This window comes from Scyliorhinus torazame, chromosome 18, assembly GCF_047496885.1.
Source record: "Scyliorhinus torazame isolate Kashiwa2021f chromosome 18, sScyTor2.1, whole genome shotgun sequence".
NCBI classification, from domain to species: Eukaryota; Metazoa; Chordata; class Chondrichthyes; order Carcharhiniformes; family Scyliorhinidae; genus Scyliorhinus; species Scyliorhinus torazame.
Window position 1 is genome coordinate 164917706 of NC_092724.1, and position 16757 is coordinate 164934462.

Here is a 16757-nt window from a genome sequence, read left to right on the forward strand (position 1 = left end):
CGGAGGGTCAAAGAGGTTGGTTTTAAGGAATGTCTTAAAAGGTGAGAGAGAAATGGGACAGCAGAGAGGACAGAGGGAATTCCAGGCGGGCTCAGCAGCTGAAGGCACAGCCAGCGATGGTGAAGCAAAGATGGTGGAAGGTGTGAGCCAGAGAAATGCAGGGATCTAACGGGCTTCTCAGGCTAGAGGAAGTAGCAGAGAATGGGAAGAAGCAAGGCCACAAACGGATTTAAACTTTAACATTTTACATTTGAGAAGCTCAGGGAACAGGATTCAATGTAAAAGACAAGTTTAGTGGACAAGCAAGATTTGGTGCCTGAATAGGATATTGGCAGCCAAGCTTTGAATGAGCTGAAGTTTATGGATGGTGGTGAATGGGCCTGGTCACGACAGCATTTGCATAGTTCAACCTGTAGGTGACAAAGGCATGAATGAGGGTTTTCGTGGCAGTACAGTAGGTGTGGAAACAGTTGAGAATATAGACGTGGAAGTAAGCGATCTTTGTGATGCAGAGGGCCAGAAACTCAGCTCAAGTTAAAGATGATCTGTATGCTGTGTTAAGAACTCCACTGATGTTACCTGTGACAGTATCTCAAAACCCTGAGGGATTACTTGAAACGTTGTTATGCAGTGGTTAGCCCTGCTGCCTCATGGCGCCGAGGTCCCAGGTTCAATCCCGGCCCTGGGTCACTGTCCGTGTGGAGTTTGCACATTCTCCCCGTGTCTGCGTGGGTTTCGCCCCCACAACCCAAAGATGTGCAGGGTAGGTGGATTGACCACGCTAAATTGCCCCTTAATTGGAAAAAATTAACTGGGTGCTCTAAATTTATAAAATAAAAAGAATATTTATTAAAGTGAAAGAAGAAAAAAAAGACAAAAGACTAAATACACCCCCAAGTATATTTGGAATGAAACACACCATTTTATCTAAAGTTACCTCTTGTTCCCAAAGTATATTCATTTTCCCTGAACTCACTGAGACAACCCTTTTCCCAGCAACATCCAATTTTAGTAATTCTATAAGGGTCAAACCCATCTCATAGTTACCACACAATACCACTCACCAAGTCTGCGAACACGTCTCTTCCTGGTTCAGTGAAGGCACGAAACTGCATCTTTTCGAGGAGAATATCTGCAGTCTGCCATGGCTCTAAATGTTAGCTGGAACAAGCCTCCCTGGCTCGGAAGATAGCTGGGACTGGCCTGCTTCCCCAATGAGAGTGCTAGCAGTTATACTATTCAGTCTCTTTGATGTCCCGCCCTGTAGATTTGGCTGACATTCGCATGGCCCCACTGATCTCTGGTAAACAATATTTCTGAAATGGCCAGTCACACTTCAATGTCTCTAAGTACCTGCTAATCTTGTTACTGGGCAAATCACATCTCGTTTTCCTCGGGACGCCTGATAGTTTTATTACTTGTCTGTTATTTTGTTTTCATCTCAAGTTCACTGTTAACCTCATTAATTTCCCACATTCCGAACAGCTCGAAATAGTCTGGTCATGCTGCAGAGGTCATGGAGGAGAATAAAGTTGATGACACGGTTAGAGAGTGTGTGACAGTGGTTATACTAACCGCTGGTTTGAGACTGCCACCCATTTAGAATGGTACAGGACTAAAAATAATTGTTTGTGTAGATTGGTGTGTACTTAGAAAGAAAGAAAATGCATTTATATAGTTTCTTTCCTATCTTAAAACAACTCAAAGAAAATGAAGTGGAGCTGTGAGAATGTAATTATACCACTAGCTCTGTGTTGCTCGCTAGCATTAAGCTCCATGTCACCCGCACTTAATGGAATCTTAAAAATAGCAACCACCCAATGACATTATTGGACTACTTGCAAAAGATTTATGTTTTCTTTGATGTGGAGATGGCGGCGTTGGACTGGGGTGAGCTCAGTAAGAAGTCTTACAACACCAGGTTAAAGTCCAACAGGTTTGTTTCAAACACTCGCTTTCGGAGCACTGCTCCTTCCTCAGGTGAATAAAGAGGTGGGTTCCAGAAACATATATATATACAAAAAGTCAAAGATGCGAGACGATACTTTGAATGCGAGTCTTTGCAGGTAATTAAGTCTTTACAGGTCCAGATGGAGCCCTCCCTCCAGTTGTTTTGCAAACGCACTCCAGCTGCCCCTCTATCCAAAGGAGAAGGCCTTGGGCACCCTTAGAGTGGAGAGGAAGCTGGTGCACATCCCAGAACCATCCACCCAGGTGTCTGCGGCAGTGTCCAGCCCGTCCGACTACCCTCTCCCTGTGACTGAAAGAGCTCCAGTCCCAGAGGCCGGGGAGGGTGGCACTGCCACACAGCGGGGCCCCGAGAGCAGGCCGGCGCCCTCCGGGTCGGGGCTCTCCAGAGCACGTCCACCAAGGTCATCACAGTCAACAAGGTGTGGCTGACAGCAGGTTGCCTCCACCTCCACTGTGGCTCCTGGGGAGAGTGTAGACATGGGTGTTGGTCACTTGTACATAGAGTCCACCCCGGTGAATAATTTCCCACCTCTGTAAATAAGCTCTTACTTTTTGCAGCGTCTGTATGGTTCCTGCCCTCACGAGATGTCTTCCTGTCGTGTCGTTGAGGCAACGGCATTCATGTTCAACAAAGAAGCTGGATGCTCAGTCCAGCACCTCCTCCATCTGCTCTCTCCAAGGGGCATGTTGGCTGTTGCCCCTCACAATGACAGAATGTGCCAATCAGCTCTGTTTCTGCTTGATAATGAGAACGACCCCACAATGCTCAGGCCACCGTCACGCAACACAGTCATTGTCATTGTTTGCTCTCTGCACCTGTAGCCCATCAGCTTAATCCTTCTGAAGAGTGTGGATTGGCCTCCAAAGCCACAAGGGCAGAGATAACTGAGGAGGAGCCTAGACTATGAGAGATCAAACTCTCCGCATTGCATCATCCTGATATGCTCCTGGTCGCTGAGAGTAAGTGAACTGCCTTCAGCCAGACAGGAGTCAGACATTCGCAGTCACTCTTTGAGGAGCAATGCACTGTCACCACTTCAAGTCATCACCATCCTTCTGCAACGTTGCAACTATGGGCGACCATTCTCTTCCCAAGACATGGGCGTTATCAATGAGTGAGTGCTCTCTCAGCAGTCGCATGGGAGAGCAATGAACATAGGAGGGACAGTATAATTGGCCCTAATCATCACCATCCATGAATCGGGCGGCCATGAGCACGCCCCGAGCCCTTCCGTCTCTCCTGGCCATTGCCCCTGCCTGATGGCTGACTTCCTCGCCCTCCAGGACCTCCTCGTCATCGTTCACCTCCGTGTTCTCTTCATCTGAGGAAACGCGCTGCTCCGCCATCTCGTCATTTGGCAGCTTGTCCCCCTCATTGAAGCACCAGGTTGTGAAGGACACAGCAGCATGGCACCCTCTGCGACTGTATCACAGGGACTCCAGCACCGGCAGCAACATGGCACCCTCTGCGACTGTATCACAGGGTTCCAGCACCGGCAGCATGGCACCCTCTGCGACTGTATCACAGGGACTCCAGCACCGGCAGCATGGCACCCTCTGCGACTGTATCACAGGGCTCCAGCACCGGCAGCAACATGGCACCCTCTGCGACTGTATCACAGGGGCTCCAGCACCGGCAACATGGCACCCTCTGCGACTGTATCACAGGGACTCCAGCACCGGCAGCATGGCACCCTCTGCGACTGTATCACAGGGACTCCAGCACCGGCAGCAACATGGCACCCTCTGCGACTGTATCACAGGGACTCCAGCACCGGCAGCAACATGGCACCCTCTGCGACTGTATCACAGGGACTCCAGCACCGGCAGCATGGCACCCTCTGCGACTGTATCACAGGGCTCCAGCACCGGCAGCAACATGGCACCCTCTGCGACTGTATCACAGGGACTCCAGCACCGGCAACATGGCACCCTCTGCGACTGTATCACAGGGACTCCAGCACCGGCAGCATGGCACCCTCTGCGACTGTATCACAGGGACTCCAGCACCGGCAGCAACATGGCACCCTCTGCGACTGTATCACAGGGACTCCAGCACCGGCAGCAACATGGCACCCTCTGCGACTGTATCACAGGGACTCCAGGACCGGCAGCATGGCACCCTCTGCGACTGTATCACAGGGCTCCAGCACCGGCAGCAACATGGCACCCTCTGCGACTGTATCACAGGGACTGCAGCACCAGCAGCATGGCACCCTCTGCGACTGTATCACAGGGTTCCAGCACCGGCAGCAGCATGGCACCCTCTGCGACTGTATCACAGGGTTCCAGCACCGGCAGCATGGCACCCTCTGCGACTGTATCACAGGGGCTCCAGCACCGGCAGCAACATGGCACCCTCTGCGACTGTATCACAGGGCTCCAGCACCGGCAACATGGCACCCTCTGCGACTGTATCACAGGGGCTCCAGCACTGGCAGCAACATGGCACCCTCTGCGACTGTATCACAGGGGCTCCAGCACCGGGCACCCTCTGCGACTGTATCACAGAGGCTCCAGCACCGGCAGCAGCATGGCACCCTCTGCGACTGTATCACAGGGACTCCAGCACCGGCAGCATGGCACCCTCTGCGACTGTATCACAGGGTTCCAGCACCGGCAGCAGCATGGCACCCTCTGCGATTGTATCACAGGGCTCCAGCACCGGCAACATGGCACCCTCTGCGACTGTATCACAGGGGCTCCAGCACCGGCAGCAACATGGCACCCTCTGCGACTGTATCACAGGGGCTCCAGCACCGGCAACATGGCACCCTCTGCGACTGTATCACAGGGGCTCCAGCACCGGCAGCAGCATGGCACCCTCTGCGACTGTATCACAGGGACTCCAGCACCGGCAGCAACATGGCACCCTCTGCGACTGTATCACAGGGGCTCCAGCACCGGCAACATGGCACCCTCTGCGACTGTATCACAGGGCTCCAGCACCGGCAACATGGCACCCTCTGCGACTGTATCACAGGGTTCCAGCACCGGCAACATGGCACCCTCTGCGACTGTATCACAGGGACTCCAGCACCGGCAGCATGGCACCCTCTGCGACTGTATCACAGGGCTCCAGCACCGGCAACATGGCACCCTCTGCGACTGTATCACAGGGTTCCAGCACCGGCAGCAACATGGCACCCTCTGTGACTGTATCACAGGGACTCCAGCATCGGCAGCATGGCACCCTCTGCGACTGTCTCACAGGGACTCCGGCACCGGCAGCAACATGGCACCCTCTGCGACTGTATCACAGGGGCTCCAGCACCGGCAGCAACATGGCACCCTCTGCGACTGTATCACAGGGACTCCAGCACCGGCAGCAACATGGCACCCTCTGCGACTGTATCACAGGGGCTCCAGCACCGGCAACATGGCACCCTCTGCGACTGTATCACAGGGCTCCAGCACCGGCAACATGGCACCCTCTGCGACTGTATCACAGGGTTCCAGCACCGGCAACATGGCACCCTCTGCGACTGTATCACAGGGACTCCAGCACCGGCAGCATGGCACCCTCTGCGACTGTATCACAGGGCTCCAGCACCGGCAACATGGCACCCTCTGCGACTGTCTCACAGGGACTCCGGCACCGGCAGCAACATGGCACCCTCTGCGACTGTATCACAGGGACTCCAGCACCGGCAACATGGCACCCTCTGCGACTGTATCACAGGGACTCCAGCACCGGCAACATGGCACCCTCTGCGACTGTATCACAGAGGCTCCAGCACCGGCAGCAACATGGCACCCTCTGCGACTGTATCACAGGGACTCCAGCACCGGCAGCATGGCACCCTCTGCGACTGTCTCACAGGGACTCCAGCACCGGCAGCAACATGGCACCCTCTGCGACTGTATCACAGGGCTCCAGCACCGGCAACATGGCACCCTCTGCGACTGTATCACAGGGACTCCAGCACCGGCAACATGGCACCCTCTGCGACTGTATCACAGGGGCTCCAGCACCGGCAGCAACATGGCACCCTCTGCGACTGTATCACAGGGCTCCAGCACCGGCAACATGGCACCCTCTGCGACTGTATCACAGGGGCTCCAGCACCGGCAGCAACATGGCACCCTCTGCGACTGTATCACAGGGCTCCAGCACCGGCAACATGGCACCCTCTGCGACTGTATCACAGGGTTCCAGCACCGGCAACATGGCACCCTCTGCGACTGTATCACAGGGACTCCAGCACCGGCAACATGGCACCCTCTGCGACTGTATCACAGGGACTCCAGCACCGGCAGCATGGCACCCTCTGCGACTGTATCACAGGGTTCCAGCACCGGCAACATGGCACCCTCTGCGACTGTATCACAGGGACTCCAGCACCGGCAACATGGCACCCTCTGCGACTGTATCACAGGGCTCCAGCACCGGCAGCAACATGGCACCCTCTGCGACTGTATCACAGGGACTCCAGCACCGGCAGCATGGCACCCTCTGCGACTGTATCACAGAGGCTCCAGCACCGGCAGCAGCATGGCACCCTCTGCGACTGTATCACAGGGACTCCAGCACCGGCAGCAACATGGCACCCTCTGCGACTGTATCACAGGGCTCCAGCACCGGCAGCAACATGGCACCCTCTGCGACTGTATCACAGGGACTCCAGCACCGGCAGCAACATGGCACCCTCTGCGACTGTATCACAGGGGCTCCAGCACCGGCAGCAGCATGAGCCTCTGTGTAGCCTTGTGGATAGCACAACTGCTTCACCGCGCCAGGGTCCCATGTTCGATTCCCGGGTTGGGTCACTGTCTGTGCGGAGTCTGCACATCCTCCCCGTGTCTGCGTGGGTTTCCTCCGGGTGCTCCGGTTTCCTCCCACAGTCCAAAGATGTGCAGGTTAGGTGGATTGGCCATGATAAATTGCCCTTAGTGTCCAAAATTGCCCTTAGTGTTGGATGGGGTTACTGGGTTATGGGGATAGGGTGGAGGTGTTGACCTTGGGTAGGGTGCTCTTTCCAAGAGCCGGTGCAGACTCGATGGGCCGAATGGCCTCCTTCTGCACTGTAAATTCTATGATGATACTCTATGATATCTGATCTCAGCTGTACACTGTGGTCTCCATCACCCACTTCCTCAGGGAATATCCCTGACTCCTGAGGAGCCAACCCTGCATCTCTTTGGTTCCTCAAAAGCCTCAAACCTCCCTGGAACCTAGCACACACCTGGAGGATGCGTTTTGTGTGGTCACAGACTAGCTCAATATTTAGGGATAGGAAGACCTTGCAGTTGACGAATTACACTACTTGATGCCATGGGGATCGGGGAGCCATGTGAACGTAGTCAATGGTGCCCTGAACTTGTGGAAAGCTTGCAATCTGGGCAAAACCCATGCCTATTGCGTCTCAGCTAGCCTGATCCCAGCCGAAATGGATATAGTTGCGATTCCTTGTGAAGAGTGCGTCCATCACCTCCTTGATGCGTTTCTGAGTGGATGCTGCAAAGGTCACCCCGTTCAGCACTGAAACGAGCCAGTCACATAAAAGTTAATCACAATAATAATCACTTATTGTCACAAGTAGGCTTCAATGAAGTTACTGTGAAAAGTCCCTAGTCGCCACATTCCGGCGCCTGTTCGGGGAGGCCGGTACGGGAATTGAACCCGCGCTGCCGGCCTTGTTCTGCATTGCAAGCCAGCTGTTTAGTCCACTGTGCTAAACCAGCAGCTGTGACCTTCAAAGCCACAGGCAATGGATGCCCTCCAGGTCCATGTGGCAGCAGCTCCAGAAGAAGGTGCACAGGCCAGCTACTGGTCCCTGGACAGGCAAAACCTTCACCTGCAGACTCCCCTTGGAGATGAGCTTGCTAGGTTCCCAATTTTAACAAGCTGTCGTAAATGGCACCGTTGTAATGTCACGCCACCTTGGGTTGACTATCGGGCAGGGAGGGGAGATTGCTGTGGGAGATCCGATAATGATAAGGTCATGGCCGGGATTTTGCGCCTGTGGCGAAGTGGGTGAAGTGGGCGCAAAATCCCACAAGAGTCAGAAAACGAGATTTCACTGATGAGATCTCGTTTTCTGATTTTCCCTACACCTCACCAGTGATAGAACAAGGTTCCCACCCGGGGAGGTCAGGAACCTCATTTCCATACATTTCCCCGTCGTATTGTCCTCCACATTAGGAATTCCCCATCGCCGAGGTGATGCCACATCGGCGGGCCTTACAGCAGGGTTTCCAAAATGTGAAGCAGGCCAAGGGAAGCCACTGGGGACGCACAGGTAAGTATAGCCGCTGGGGGAGAAAGTCATGCCCAGCAGTACCCTGGCATTGCCGCCTGGCATTGCCGCCTGGCATTGCTTCTGCTACTGAATACAATTATATTCCCAGCTGAGATATAAATCATTCAAAGACTTTTTTGTGCCAAGAAAATCTGAATTGTACACTAATTTCAATTTAATGGCATAAAATGAAATTCAGTACTTAAAAAAACTTTGGTTTAATCGCAAATCAGCAGATTTAAAAGCGGACCGCGTACTTACACATTTGCACTGGTTCCAATATGCACATATAATGAGGGGTTTTGATGGAATAGATCGGGAGAATCTGTTCAGTCTTTGTCAGTTTCCTTCCATCTGTGTAAGATGATGGACGTGCAGCCATTCAAATCCGCTGGCGATGGGGTGGCTTCATATGGTCACTATCTCGGACGGCTGAAGGGACCAATCCATGAGAGGCAGGTTCTGACACGAGAGTGTTTCAGCAACCAGAGAACACAGACTTAGGGCAATTGTCAAAAAACCGGGAGATGATGAAAATGAATTTTCACACAGCTCCTGGTTGTGATGTGGAATTGGCTGCCTGAAAGGGCGGTGGAAGCTGGTTCACTGGTAACTTTCAAAAGGGAAATAAAGTACATTTGTTGTACAGTGTACAATAAATACAGCATTGGTCTTGGACTGGGCAAAGCACAGCTACACAGAATGACAGTGAGGCTTGAAGGGTTAAATGGTTGGACAAACCTGGTTAGTATTCTTGTAAGTTTAGAAGGTTGATGGGGTGATCTGAACAAGCTGTTTAAAATGATGAAGTGTAAAAAGTGAGAAACCACTTTCACTATTGGAGAGTCCAGAGAGTACATAACCTTAAATCTGACCCAAGGCATTTGGGGGTAATGTCAGGAATCATTTCTTCACATCTTCACACAAAGAGCAGTGAGAATCTGGATCTCTCTCCCACAAAACGCTGTGGATGTTGGTGATCGATTACAGTTTTCAACAGATCTACAGAGTTCTGTTGGACAAAGATATCTAGAGATATGGAGCAAAGGGTAGGTGCAAATGGAGTTGAAGTCCGGATCAGCTAAATGATTTTAGAGAATTTATAGAGCAGCAGAACCAACACAAGGATCTGAATGTCCTCTTCCTGTCGGCATTTTTTGTGTTTCTCAGTTCCTTCAGGTGTTTACATTTAACAGCCATTCTTTTTTAAATAATTTTTTACAACACCAGGTTAAAGTCCAACAGGTTTGTTTGGAATCACTAGCTTTCGGAGCATAGTTCCTTCATCAGGTGAGTCACCTGAGTCAGGTTAAGGTGTTGCAAGACTTCTTACTGTGCCCATCCCAGTCCAACGCCGGCATTTCCACATCATTGTAAAATCTTGCCACAGGTCCACAGCACAGTATTCGCATCAACTCCCTGGTATTGTCCAGCACCTTGTCGTAATCTGTCTGACTGCCTGAACACTGAGAATTCCTAACTTTATATTATGATTGTAGGACAAAAATAGGTAGGTTAGCTTAACTTGTTCCTTCTCCCTTCCATGTTGTGCTTTGAAAATGAAATGAAATGAAAAGAAAATCGCTTATTGTCACAAGTACGCTTCAAATGAAGTTACTGTGAAAAGCCCCTAGTCACCACATTCCAGCGCCTGTTCGGGGTTTGTTTAGTTAAAATGATGTATGTCACGATGGAGCAGTGGGTTAGCACTGCAGCCTCACGGCGCCGAGGTCCCAGGTTCGATCCCGGCTCTGGGTCACTGTCCATGTGGAGTTTGCACATTCTCTCTGTGTCTGCGTGGGTCTCATCCCCACAACCCAAAGATGTGCAGGCTAGGTGGATTGGCCACACTAAATTGCCCCTTAATTGGAAAAAATTAATTGGGGACTCTAAATTTATAAACATAAAGAAAAAATGATGTATGTTTTTGTGGTAGCGCAGCCCCTTTAAGGGGGCGGGCCTTGCAGTCCACATGACTGGCTCAGGATCAAACGCGCAGGAGCCCGCGAACCCTGACCAATAGAAAGAAAGCACAGGACCCTGAGAGCAGAGGCTCCTGGGCAGGGTGGACCCCAGAGCTGGACAGCGAAGACCTGTCCAGAATCGCTCTGTGCCTGGAGATACTTATCTTTGCCTCCTGTTAATAAACCCCCTGTGTTGTTACTGGAGTCCCCAATATATTGTCTCAAGCCGCCTCAGGTTTAATATAGAAAACTTACTCCGGTGAGGGAAATAAATCTTCCACACAAAATATATTTACTTTGTTGCAGTTAACTTTTATCATTCAAATTTCATGCCTCACCAAAATATTTAATGAAACGAGGACAGGTTAAATAAACACCTTTGTGATGTGGAGCCGCATGGTTTCCTGTCACCCACAACCTCTGTGTAGAGAGAGTGTGAAATACTGAGTGAGGCATTCCACCATATTCTGCTAAAGTTCTTCATGTTACATTGGAATAAGCGGGTAAACTCCAACAACTTGCACCTTTAACATGATAGAACTCGCCACGGCACTTCACAGGAGCGTTGTTCAACAATGCCTGACACCGAGGATGTATTAGGACAGGTAACCAAGGGTCTGAGGAAAGAAGTCAGTTCTAAGGAGTGCCTTACAGTTGGAGAGTGAGGTTAAAAGAGGCAGAGTGGCTTCGTGGGAGAGTTCCAGAACTTGGGACCGAGGCAAATGAATGCATGACCGTTTATGGTGGAACTATTGAAGCAAGGCAAGGGGCCAGAATTGGAGTGCGGAGAGCTGAGGGTTGTAAAGCTGGAGGAGGTTACAGAAATGTAATAGTTGCTTCACAATTTAGAGATTGTTCTTCCGCCCCGTCCACCGCAAGATCGCCACGGACGGGACGCAGACCATGTGGAGGAATTTCCGGTCGCCAGGCAGGCGCGGGCGGGGAATCCTGCCCAAAGTTTCCTCTTTTCGCAAAAATGAGGAGAAAGTAAATTGGGAAGCAGGAAATTTGAATGCCTCTCCTGCTACGATTAGTCTTCTTTTAAACGATGAACATGTTTAGCGGCTGCTGACATCTTAGATGATAATGCCATCTTCACTGCTGCTGGGCATCTGGAGTCAGTCACCCCCAACTTTCCCCAATGCTGTCCATGAAAAGAACAGACAGTGAATGATTGTACAACTGCACGAACTGAGGTATGTACGTGAATGTCCTGGTAGCCTGGCAGCTTCCCTAACTGCTTCAGCCAGCCGCAGCCAGCAGTGCCAATGTTATTTACTGAACATGCTGTATTTAGGTGGCACCATTACTTGCCGTATTTAATGAGCCACTGGATGGGTGAACACATTGGTGCCTGTGGAATACCTGCCTCTGCCCGTGGAAAGCTGAGCAATTGTTAAAGTGCAACGCTGTCACCCTCTCTCACATTCCACCATGTTTAGAGTAAAGTGGAGGGTTTGAATTCAACCCCTTCGCCTCAGAGACTTACGGCTTAGCGCCATTCAGGACTGGTCCCCTCAACCGGGATCAGACAGAACGGCCCTCGTGGGGGGCTCCAAGGGGGTTGGATGGCCCCAGCTGCATGCCCTTTGGGCAGGATGGTGTGCTGACACTACTGGTGGCACCTGTGTACCCTGGCAGTGCCAGCCTGGCACCTTGACAGTGCCACCTGGGTGCCAGTGTAGCACTGCCAAGGTGGTACTGCCAGCTTGGCACTGTCCAGCTGGCATTTTTAGTGCACGAGTGCGTTTGGACTGGGGATGCCTGGTGTGGGTGTGTGTGGGGGGCAAGACCTTCCCTTATTGCATTTGGGTTGTGGGGGAGGAGGGCGGGGATTGTTTTGGGGGCCTCTCGCTGCACTGATTGGTTCCGGCGAGAGGTGCTCCCGACTGTACAAAACGGGGCTATGTGCAGCCTCGGCCGTGCGATCCCCATTCAGGCCCCTTGCTCAGCACGAGTCACGCTGAATAGTCATGTGTTTCCCGGCAGTGCGCGAGTGCTGGGAAAGATGCGGCGAAAACCGTTCACTCGGGGACTTGGCTCCCTTTTGGGAAAATCGCGCCCCAGGTGTGGCCCCCGGGACTGAATTGCGTGCGGTTCCCCTTTCCGTTGGGCCGCTATTCAGGGAGAGAGTCAGCACATGCTAACGGACCAGCCCGCGGCCCACGTGAATCTAGAGTAATTCCCGTTCACACTGGCGTCTGATTCGCTGGAGCTGGAAATGGTGTTGGAGAGGTTGACGAACTGGAGCTGCTTATCAGCACTCTACTCCCCACACACTCTCATTGCAGCCAGGAAGAGGAGAGGAGAGCTATCCCCCGCTTTCTTGAGAGTGATCTGAATAGGACTCTGGATGCAGTGGAGGAGAGGCTGCAGAATGGGCATCTCCTCCTGAACTGGGCCTAGGAGGAGGTGGTAGAGGCGGTAAGTGCAGGCTGGCAGACTGGTACGCAGTGCCAGGCAAAGGTGAACAACCTCCTTAGGGCAGCTCGGGTGAGTCACCATCTCTGTACCCCTAGCATCACTCATGTTCCTCGCTCCTCACATCAGCCCCACCCCCACCCCCCGCCCACTTCCCCAAAGGCCAACCAAAACCATCCTGCCTGCATCTCCCTAACATCACACCCTCTACCAAACCCCTACACCTGTGCTATCCACTTTGGCCAGGTGCCTTGCGCACACATGCCCCCCATAGAACTCACCTCCATGCATCTCACCAGGTCCTTTATGCATCCCCGAGGAAAAGACGGCCTATAATCGATGGGAGCGGGAGAAAACCGGAGGGGGGAGTCCTGGGCCTCAGGTCAAACACACCCACGGAGCAGAGGACCTGGAACTAACCGGGGAGATGCACAAGAGGATTGTCTCCCAGGCGGAGGTCAGCATGTGTCAAACAAGTGAGCTGTTAATGCGAAACGAGTCTCAATAGCAAGTGAGCCACCCCTCTCCCCCAGACCACCCCAACCCCCCACACCACCCCTCTCCCCCAGAACCCCCTACCCCCACGCCACCCCTCTCCCCCAGACCCCCCCTACCCCCCCACACCACCCTCTCCCCCAGAACCCCCTACCCCCCACACCACCCCTCGCCCCCAGACCCCCTACACCCCCACAACACCCGTCTGCCCCAGACCCCCCCACTCCCCCACACCACCCCTCTCACTGAGACCCACACCACCCCTCTCTCCCAGAACCCCCTACCCCCACACCACCCCTCTCCCCCAGACCCCCCCACACCACCCCTCTCCCACAGACCCCCCCACACCACCTCTCTCCCCAGACCCCCCTACCCCCCCACACCACCCCGCTCCCCCAGACCCCCCCACACCACCCCTCTCCCCCAGACCCCCCTACCCCCCACACCAACCCTCTCCCCCAGACCCCCCCTACCCCCCACACCACCCCTCTCAGTGAGACCCCCCAACTCCCCCACATCACCCCTCTTCCCCAGACCCCCCTACACCCCCACACGACCCCTCTCCCCCAGACCCCCCTACCCCCCCACACCACCCCTCTCCCCCAGACCCCCCTACACCCCCACACCACCCGTCTGCCCCAGACCCCCCTACCCTCCCACACCACCCCTCTCCCGCAGACCATCCCACCCCCCAACACCACCCCTCTCACTGAGACCCCCCCAAATCCCCCACATCACCCCTCTCCCCCAGACCCCCCAACCCACCCCACACCCTCAGACTCCCTCTCCCCCAGACCCCCCTACCCCCCACACCACCCCTCTCCCCCAGACCCCCCTACCCCCCACACCACCCCCTCCCCAGCCCCCATCCCCCCACACCAGCCTTCACCCCCAGACCACCCCTACCCACCCCACACCCCCAGACCCCCCTGTCTCCCAGACCCCCCTACCCCCCCACCCACCCCTCTCCCCCAGACCACCTCTACCCACCCCACCCCCCACACTACCACTCTCCCCCAGACCATCCCTACCCACCCCACCCCCCACACTACACCTCTCCCCCAGACCCCCCCCCCAGACCCCCCCACCCCAAATGACCAGGGGCTCTGTGAACATTTACAGGATGGAGTGAGCAGTCTGCAGAGTGAGCAGCCTGGGGCCTGGAACTTGTACCCAATGGGTGCGTTCAAAACAAATACAGCAGCAATGGGGATCTGAGCCGGGCCACCCCGATCCCGAGGCAGACACCCCGACTCCATGTCACTAATCGCTCCCCGCTACTCCCCCCAACCTGGAAACCACCCATCAGCAAGCCTGACAGTTTTGAAGGCTTTCTAAAAGTTTGCTTCCCTTCTCGCTTCCCCTCAGAAGTCCATATTTGTAAATGTACCTGAGAGATGCAGAGCATAACGTATCAAACCAACTGATCAGATTTAAATGCCTGCAAATGATGTTTTGCATGTCCCCATCTCGTTTCCGTGGCTAGGGAACGACTTTGCAAGGCCCCCAAATTGTTGCGGGGCGCAAACCTCGGGTTTTGCAGGTCTCCTGATTCTCCGCCTGATCACAGTTTGCGTTTCCGGAGTTGTGAGATGGAGAATCCAGCCCAACGAGTTACATTATTGTGCAAGGTGAGCAGAGAATATAACTGCTGCAAATAAAATAGGAATTCCAGCACCATTGGGCTAGAAGCTCATTATCTGCTCCACAAGGTACCTACTGATGCCGAAGACTTTAGCTTTTTGTCACTAAAATGATCTTTACAATAGATTTTGAGATCAGCTTTGTCCAATTCTGAATTGGGATGATTCAAACTCAGGGGTATTTTTCTGAGTTTGCCAATCTCCACTTTCCAAATCCGAAAAGGAGCACATCTTGGCTAGTGAAAGCAAACAAAGCTTTAGGTTTCTGAACATCAATGTGTTAAAGTTGTGGGTCCAATTATTGTGGGCACATTTCCAGTAATCTCAAGGACTAGCACATATGTCCTCTGAGTCACTACTGAACATATAAACCCACTGCCAGACACAGCAGCTGGACAGCAACATAGGTTTAGCTGTGAATTGAGCTGCCAAGATCCTTTAATGCAATGAATGGAAGGCAGGTATGTCAGGCAAAGATGCCCTCGAAGGGCCAGAACATTGTGAAATTAAAGGAAGATGTTGAGGGTTTAAAGTGTGCCACCATGATCTCACAATCACCAGCTTATGGCTGTCAATGCCTCCGCAAAGGAACACCATCAACTTCTAATGTCAACTACTGGTCCGACACGTTATGTATATCAGAGATAGACTTGCCCATCCCTGGGCTGGTTTGGCATTGTGTGCACGGTCCTATGAGCCAAGGAGAAGGCCAGGTCAAGATTGTGGTCAGTTCCTGCAGAATGGTCAGTACCTACATGTGACCAGTACTTCAGACTGTGTCATTTTACCTCTGTAATATTGTGACGGTTGCACACTTCTTTCTCTCCAGAAAATAACTGAGGTCCCTGGAATCCAGAGCAGCCCTGAATCATTGAGCCACTCAGCTTGCTCATATCAGGGTGGAGCTCAAACATCCTCACATTAAAACAATTCTAATGCTTCTGTGGTAGCGATTCACTGGATTGTAGAGCTGTTGTTATATTATTCTGCTCAGTACAGCATTAGTATGCGTTGCTTGTATCACACTGTATAATTCAGAGCAATGCTGGATTCCAGATAGTCTCGGGTGCTGTGTAGACATCAGGGCGAAGTAACAAAAATTAAGTATTGTTTATGTGTCGGTATTGACTTTCTCCAGGTTTTTCAAATGTTAACCTGGCTGACTGCAAGTCAGCTCCCAGGCTGACTGCCTGGCAGGAGGATGTCGGGGAGAGCTAGGCTAGGGGCCAGCTGTTACTGCGGCCCTGGCCAACACTTCCAGAATTCTAATGGACACCACAGTGTTTTTGAAATTATCTTTACTCTGCAATTTTTGGACCACATTTTCCAGGACGGGTGGAATGGTGACAGGTTTGAGCCACCCGAGTCTCACTAACTCTTGCAAACTGAATTGGTGGAAGTACAATGGCCTCATCTCTTTGTTACTCACTTTGAGCAAATAGTTTCTCTGGTAAAAAATCCAATTGTGGAATTCAATCCCACTGTCTCTTGGATGGTATTGCTCCAACTAAACTCCAGTTCCTTGGCTGTATTGTTGGGTCTAATCAGGTACAGGGAGCGGGTTTCCCGAATCAGGAAACGCAATTGGGCGGAGAATCGAATTTGACACTGAAATTGTGGTGGGTGTCGGTTTCATGTCAAATCGACAGCGGGGCCAATGCTTTCCACTCCGCAGTAAACATCCTTCGCATATCATTAGCAGCCCTGACCTGGGGCCTCCGCGATTCTCCACCGGGGCGAATTCCCGCCGCCGCGGTTCACTTGTCCTTTTAAAAATCATGAAACAGCTGTCGTGGCTGCTGAGGGAGAGAGAGAGGGGGACGGAAAGTGTCCAACATCGCCATAGTCCGCTGACAGTCGTGTCGCTGGCCGGGGGGAGTAGCGGGGGGTGACCAGGAGGTGGGCTGTAGGGTCGGGGTTGTCGGGCACGGAACACCATTGCCGCAGCCGGCAAGGCAGCCATGCCGGGGCGCACTCCGCTGACTGCCCGCTGTGAATAGGGCCACAGGTCACCCCCTAGG

The 16757-nt window shown here is 53.0% G+C and overlaps 1 protein-coding gene across 1 annotated transcript in view; it reads left to right on the forward strand.

Annotated features, from left to right (window-relative positions):
- The window catches only part of LOC140394757 (ran GTPase-activating protein 1-like), a 608923-nt gene that overhangs the window by 301080 nt on the left and 291086 nt on the right, over positions 1–16757 (forward strand). The gene's annotated exons all lie outside the window — the stretch shown is intronic.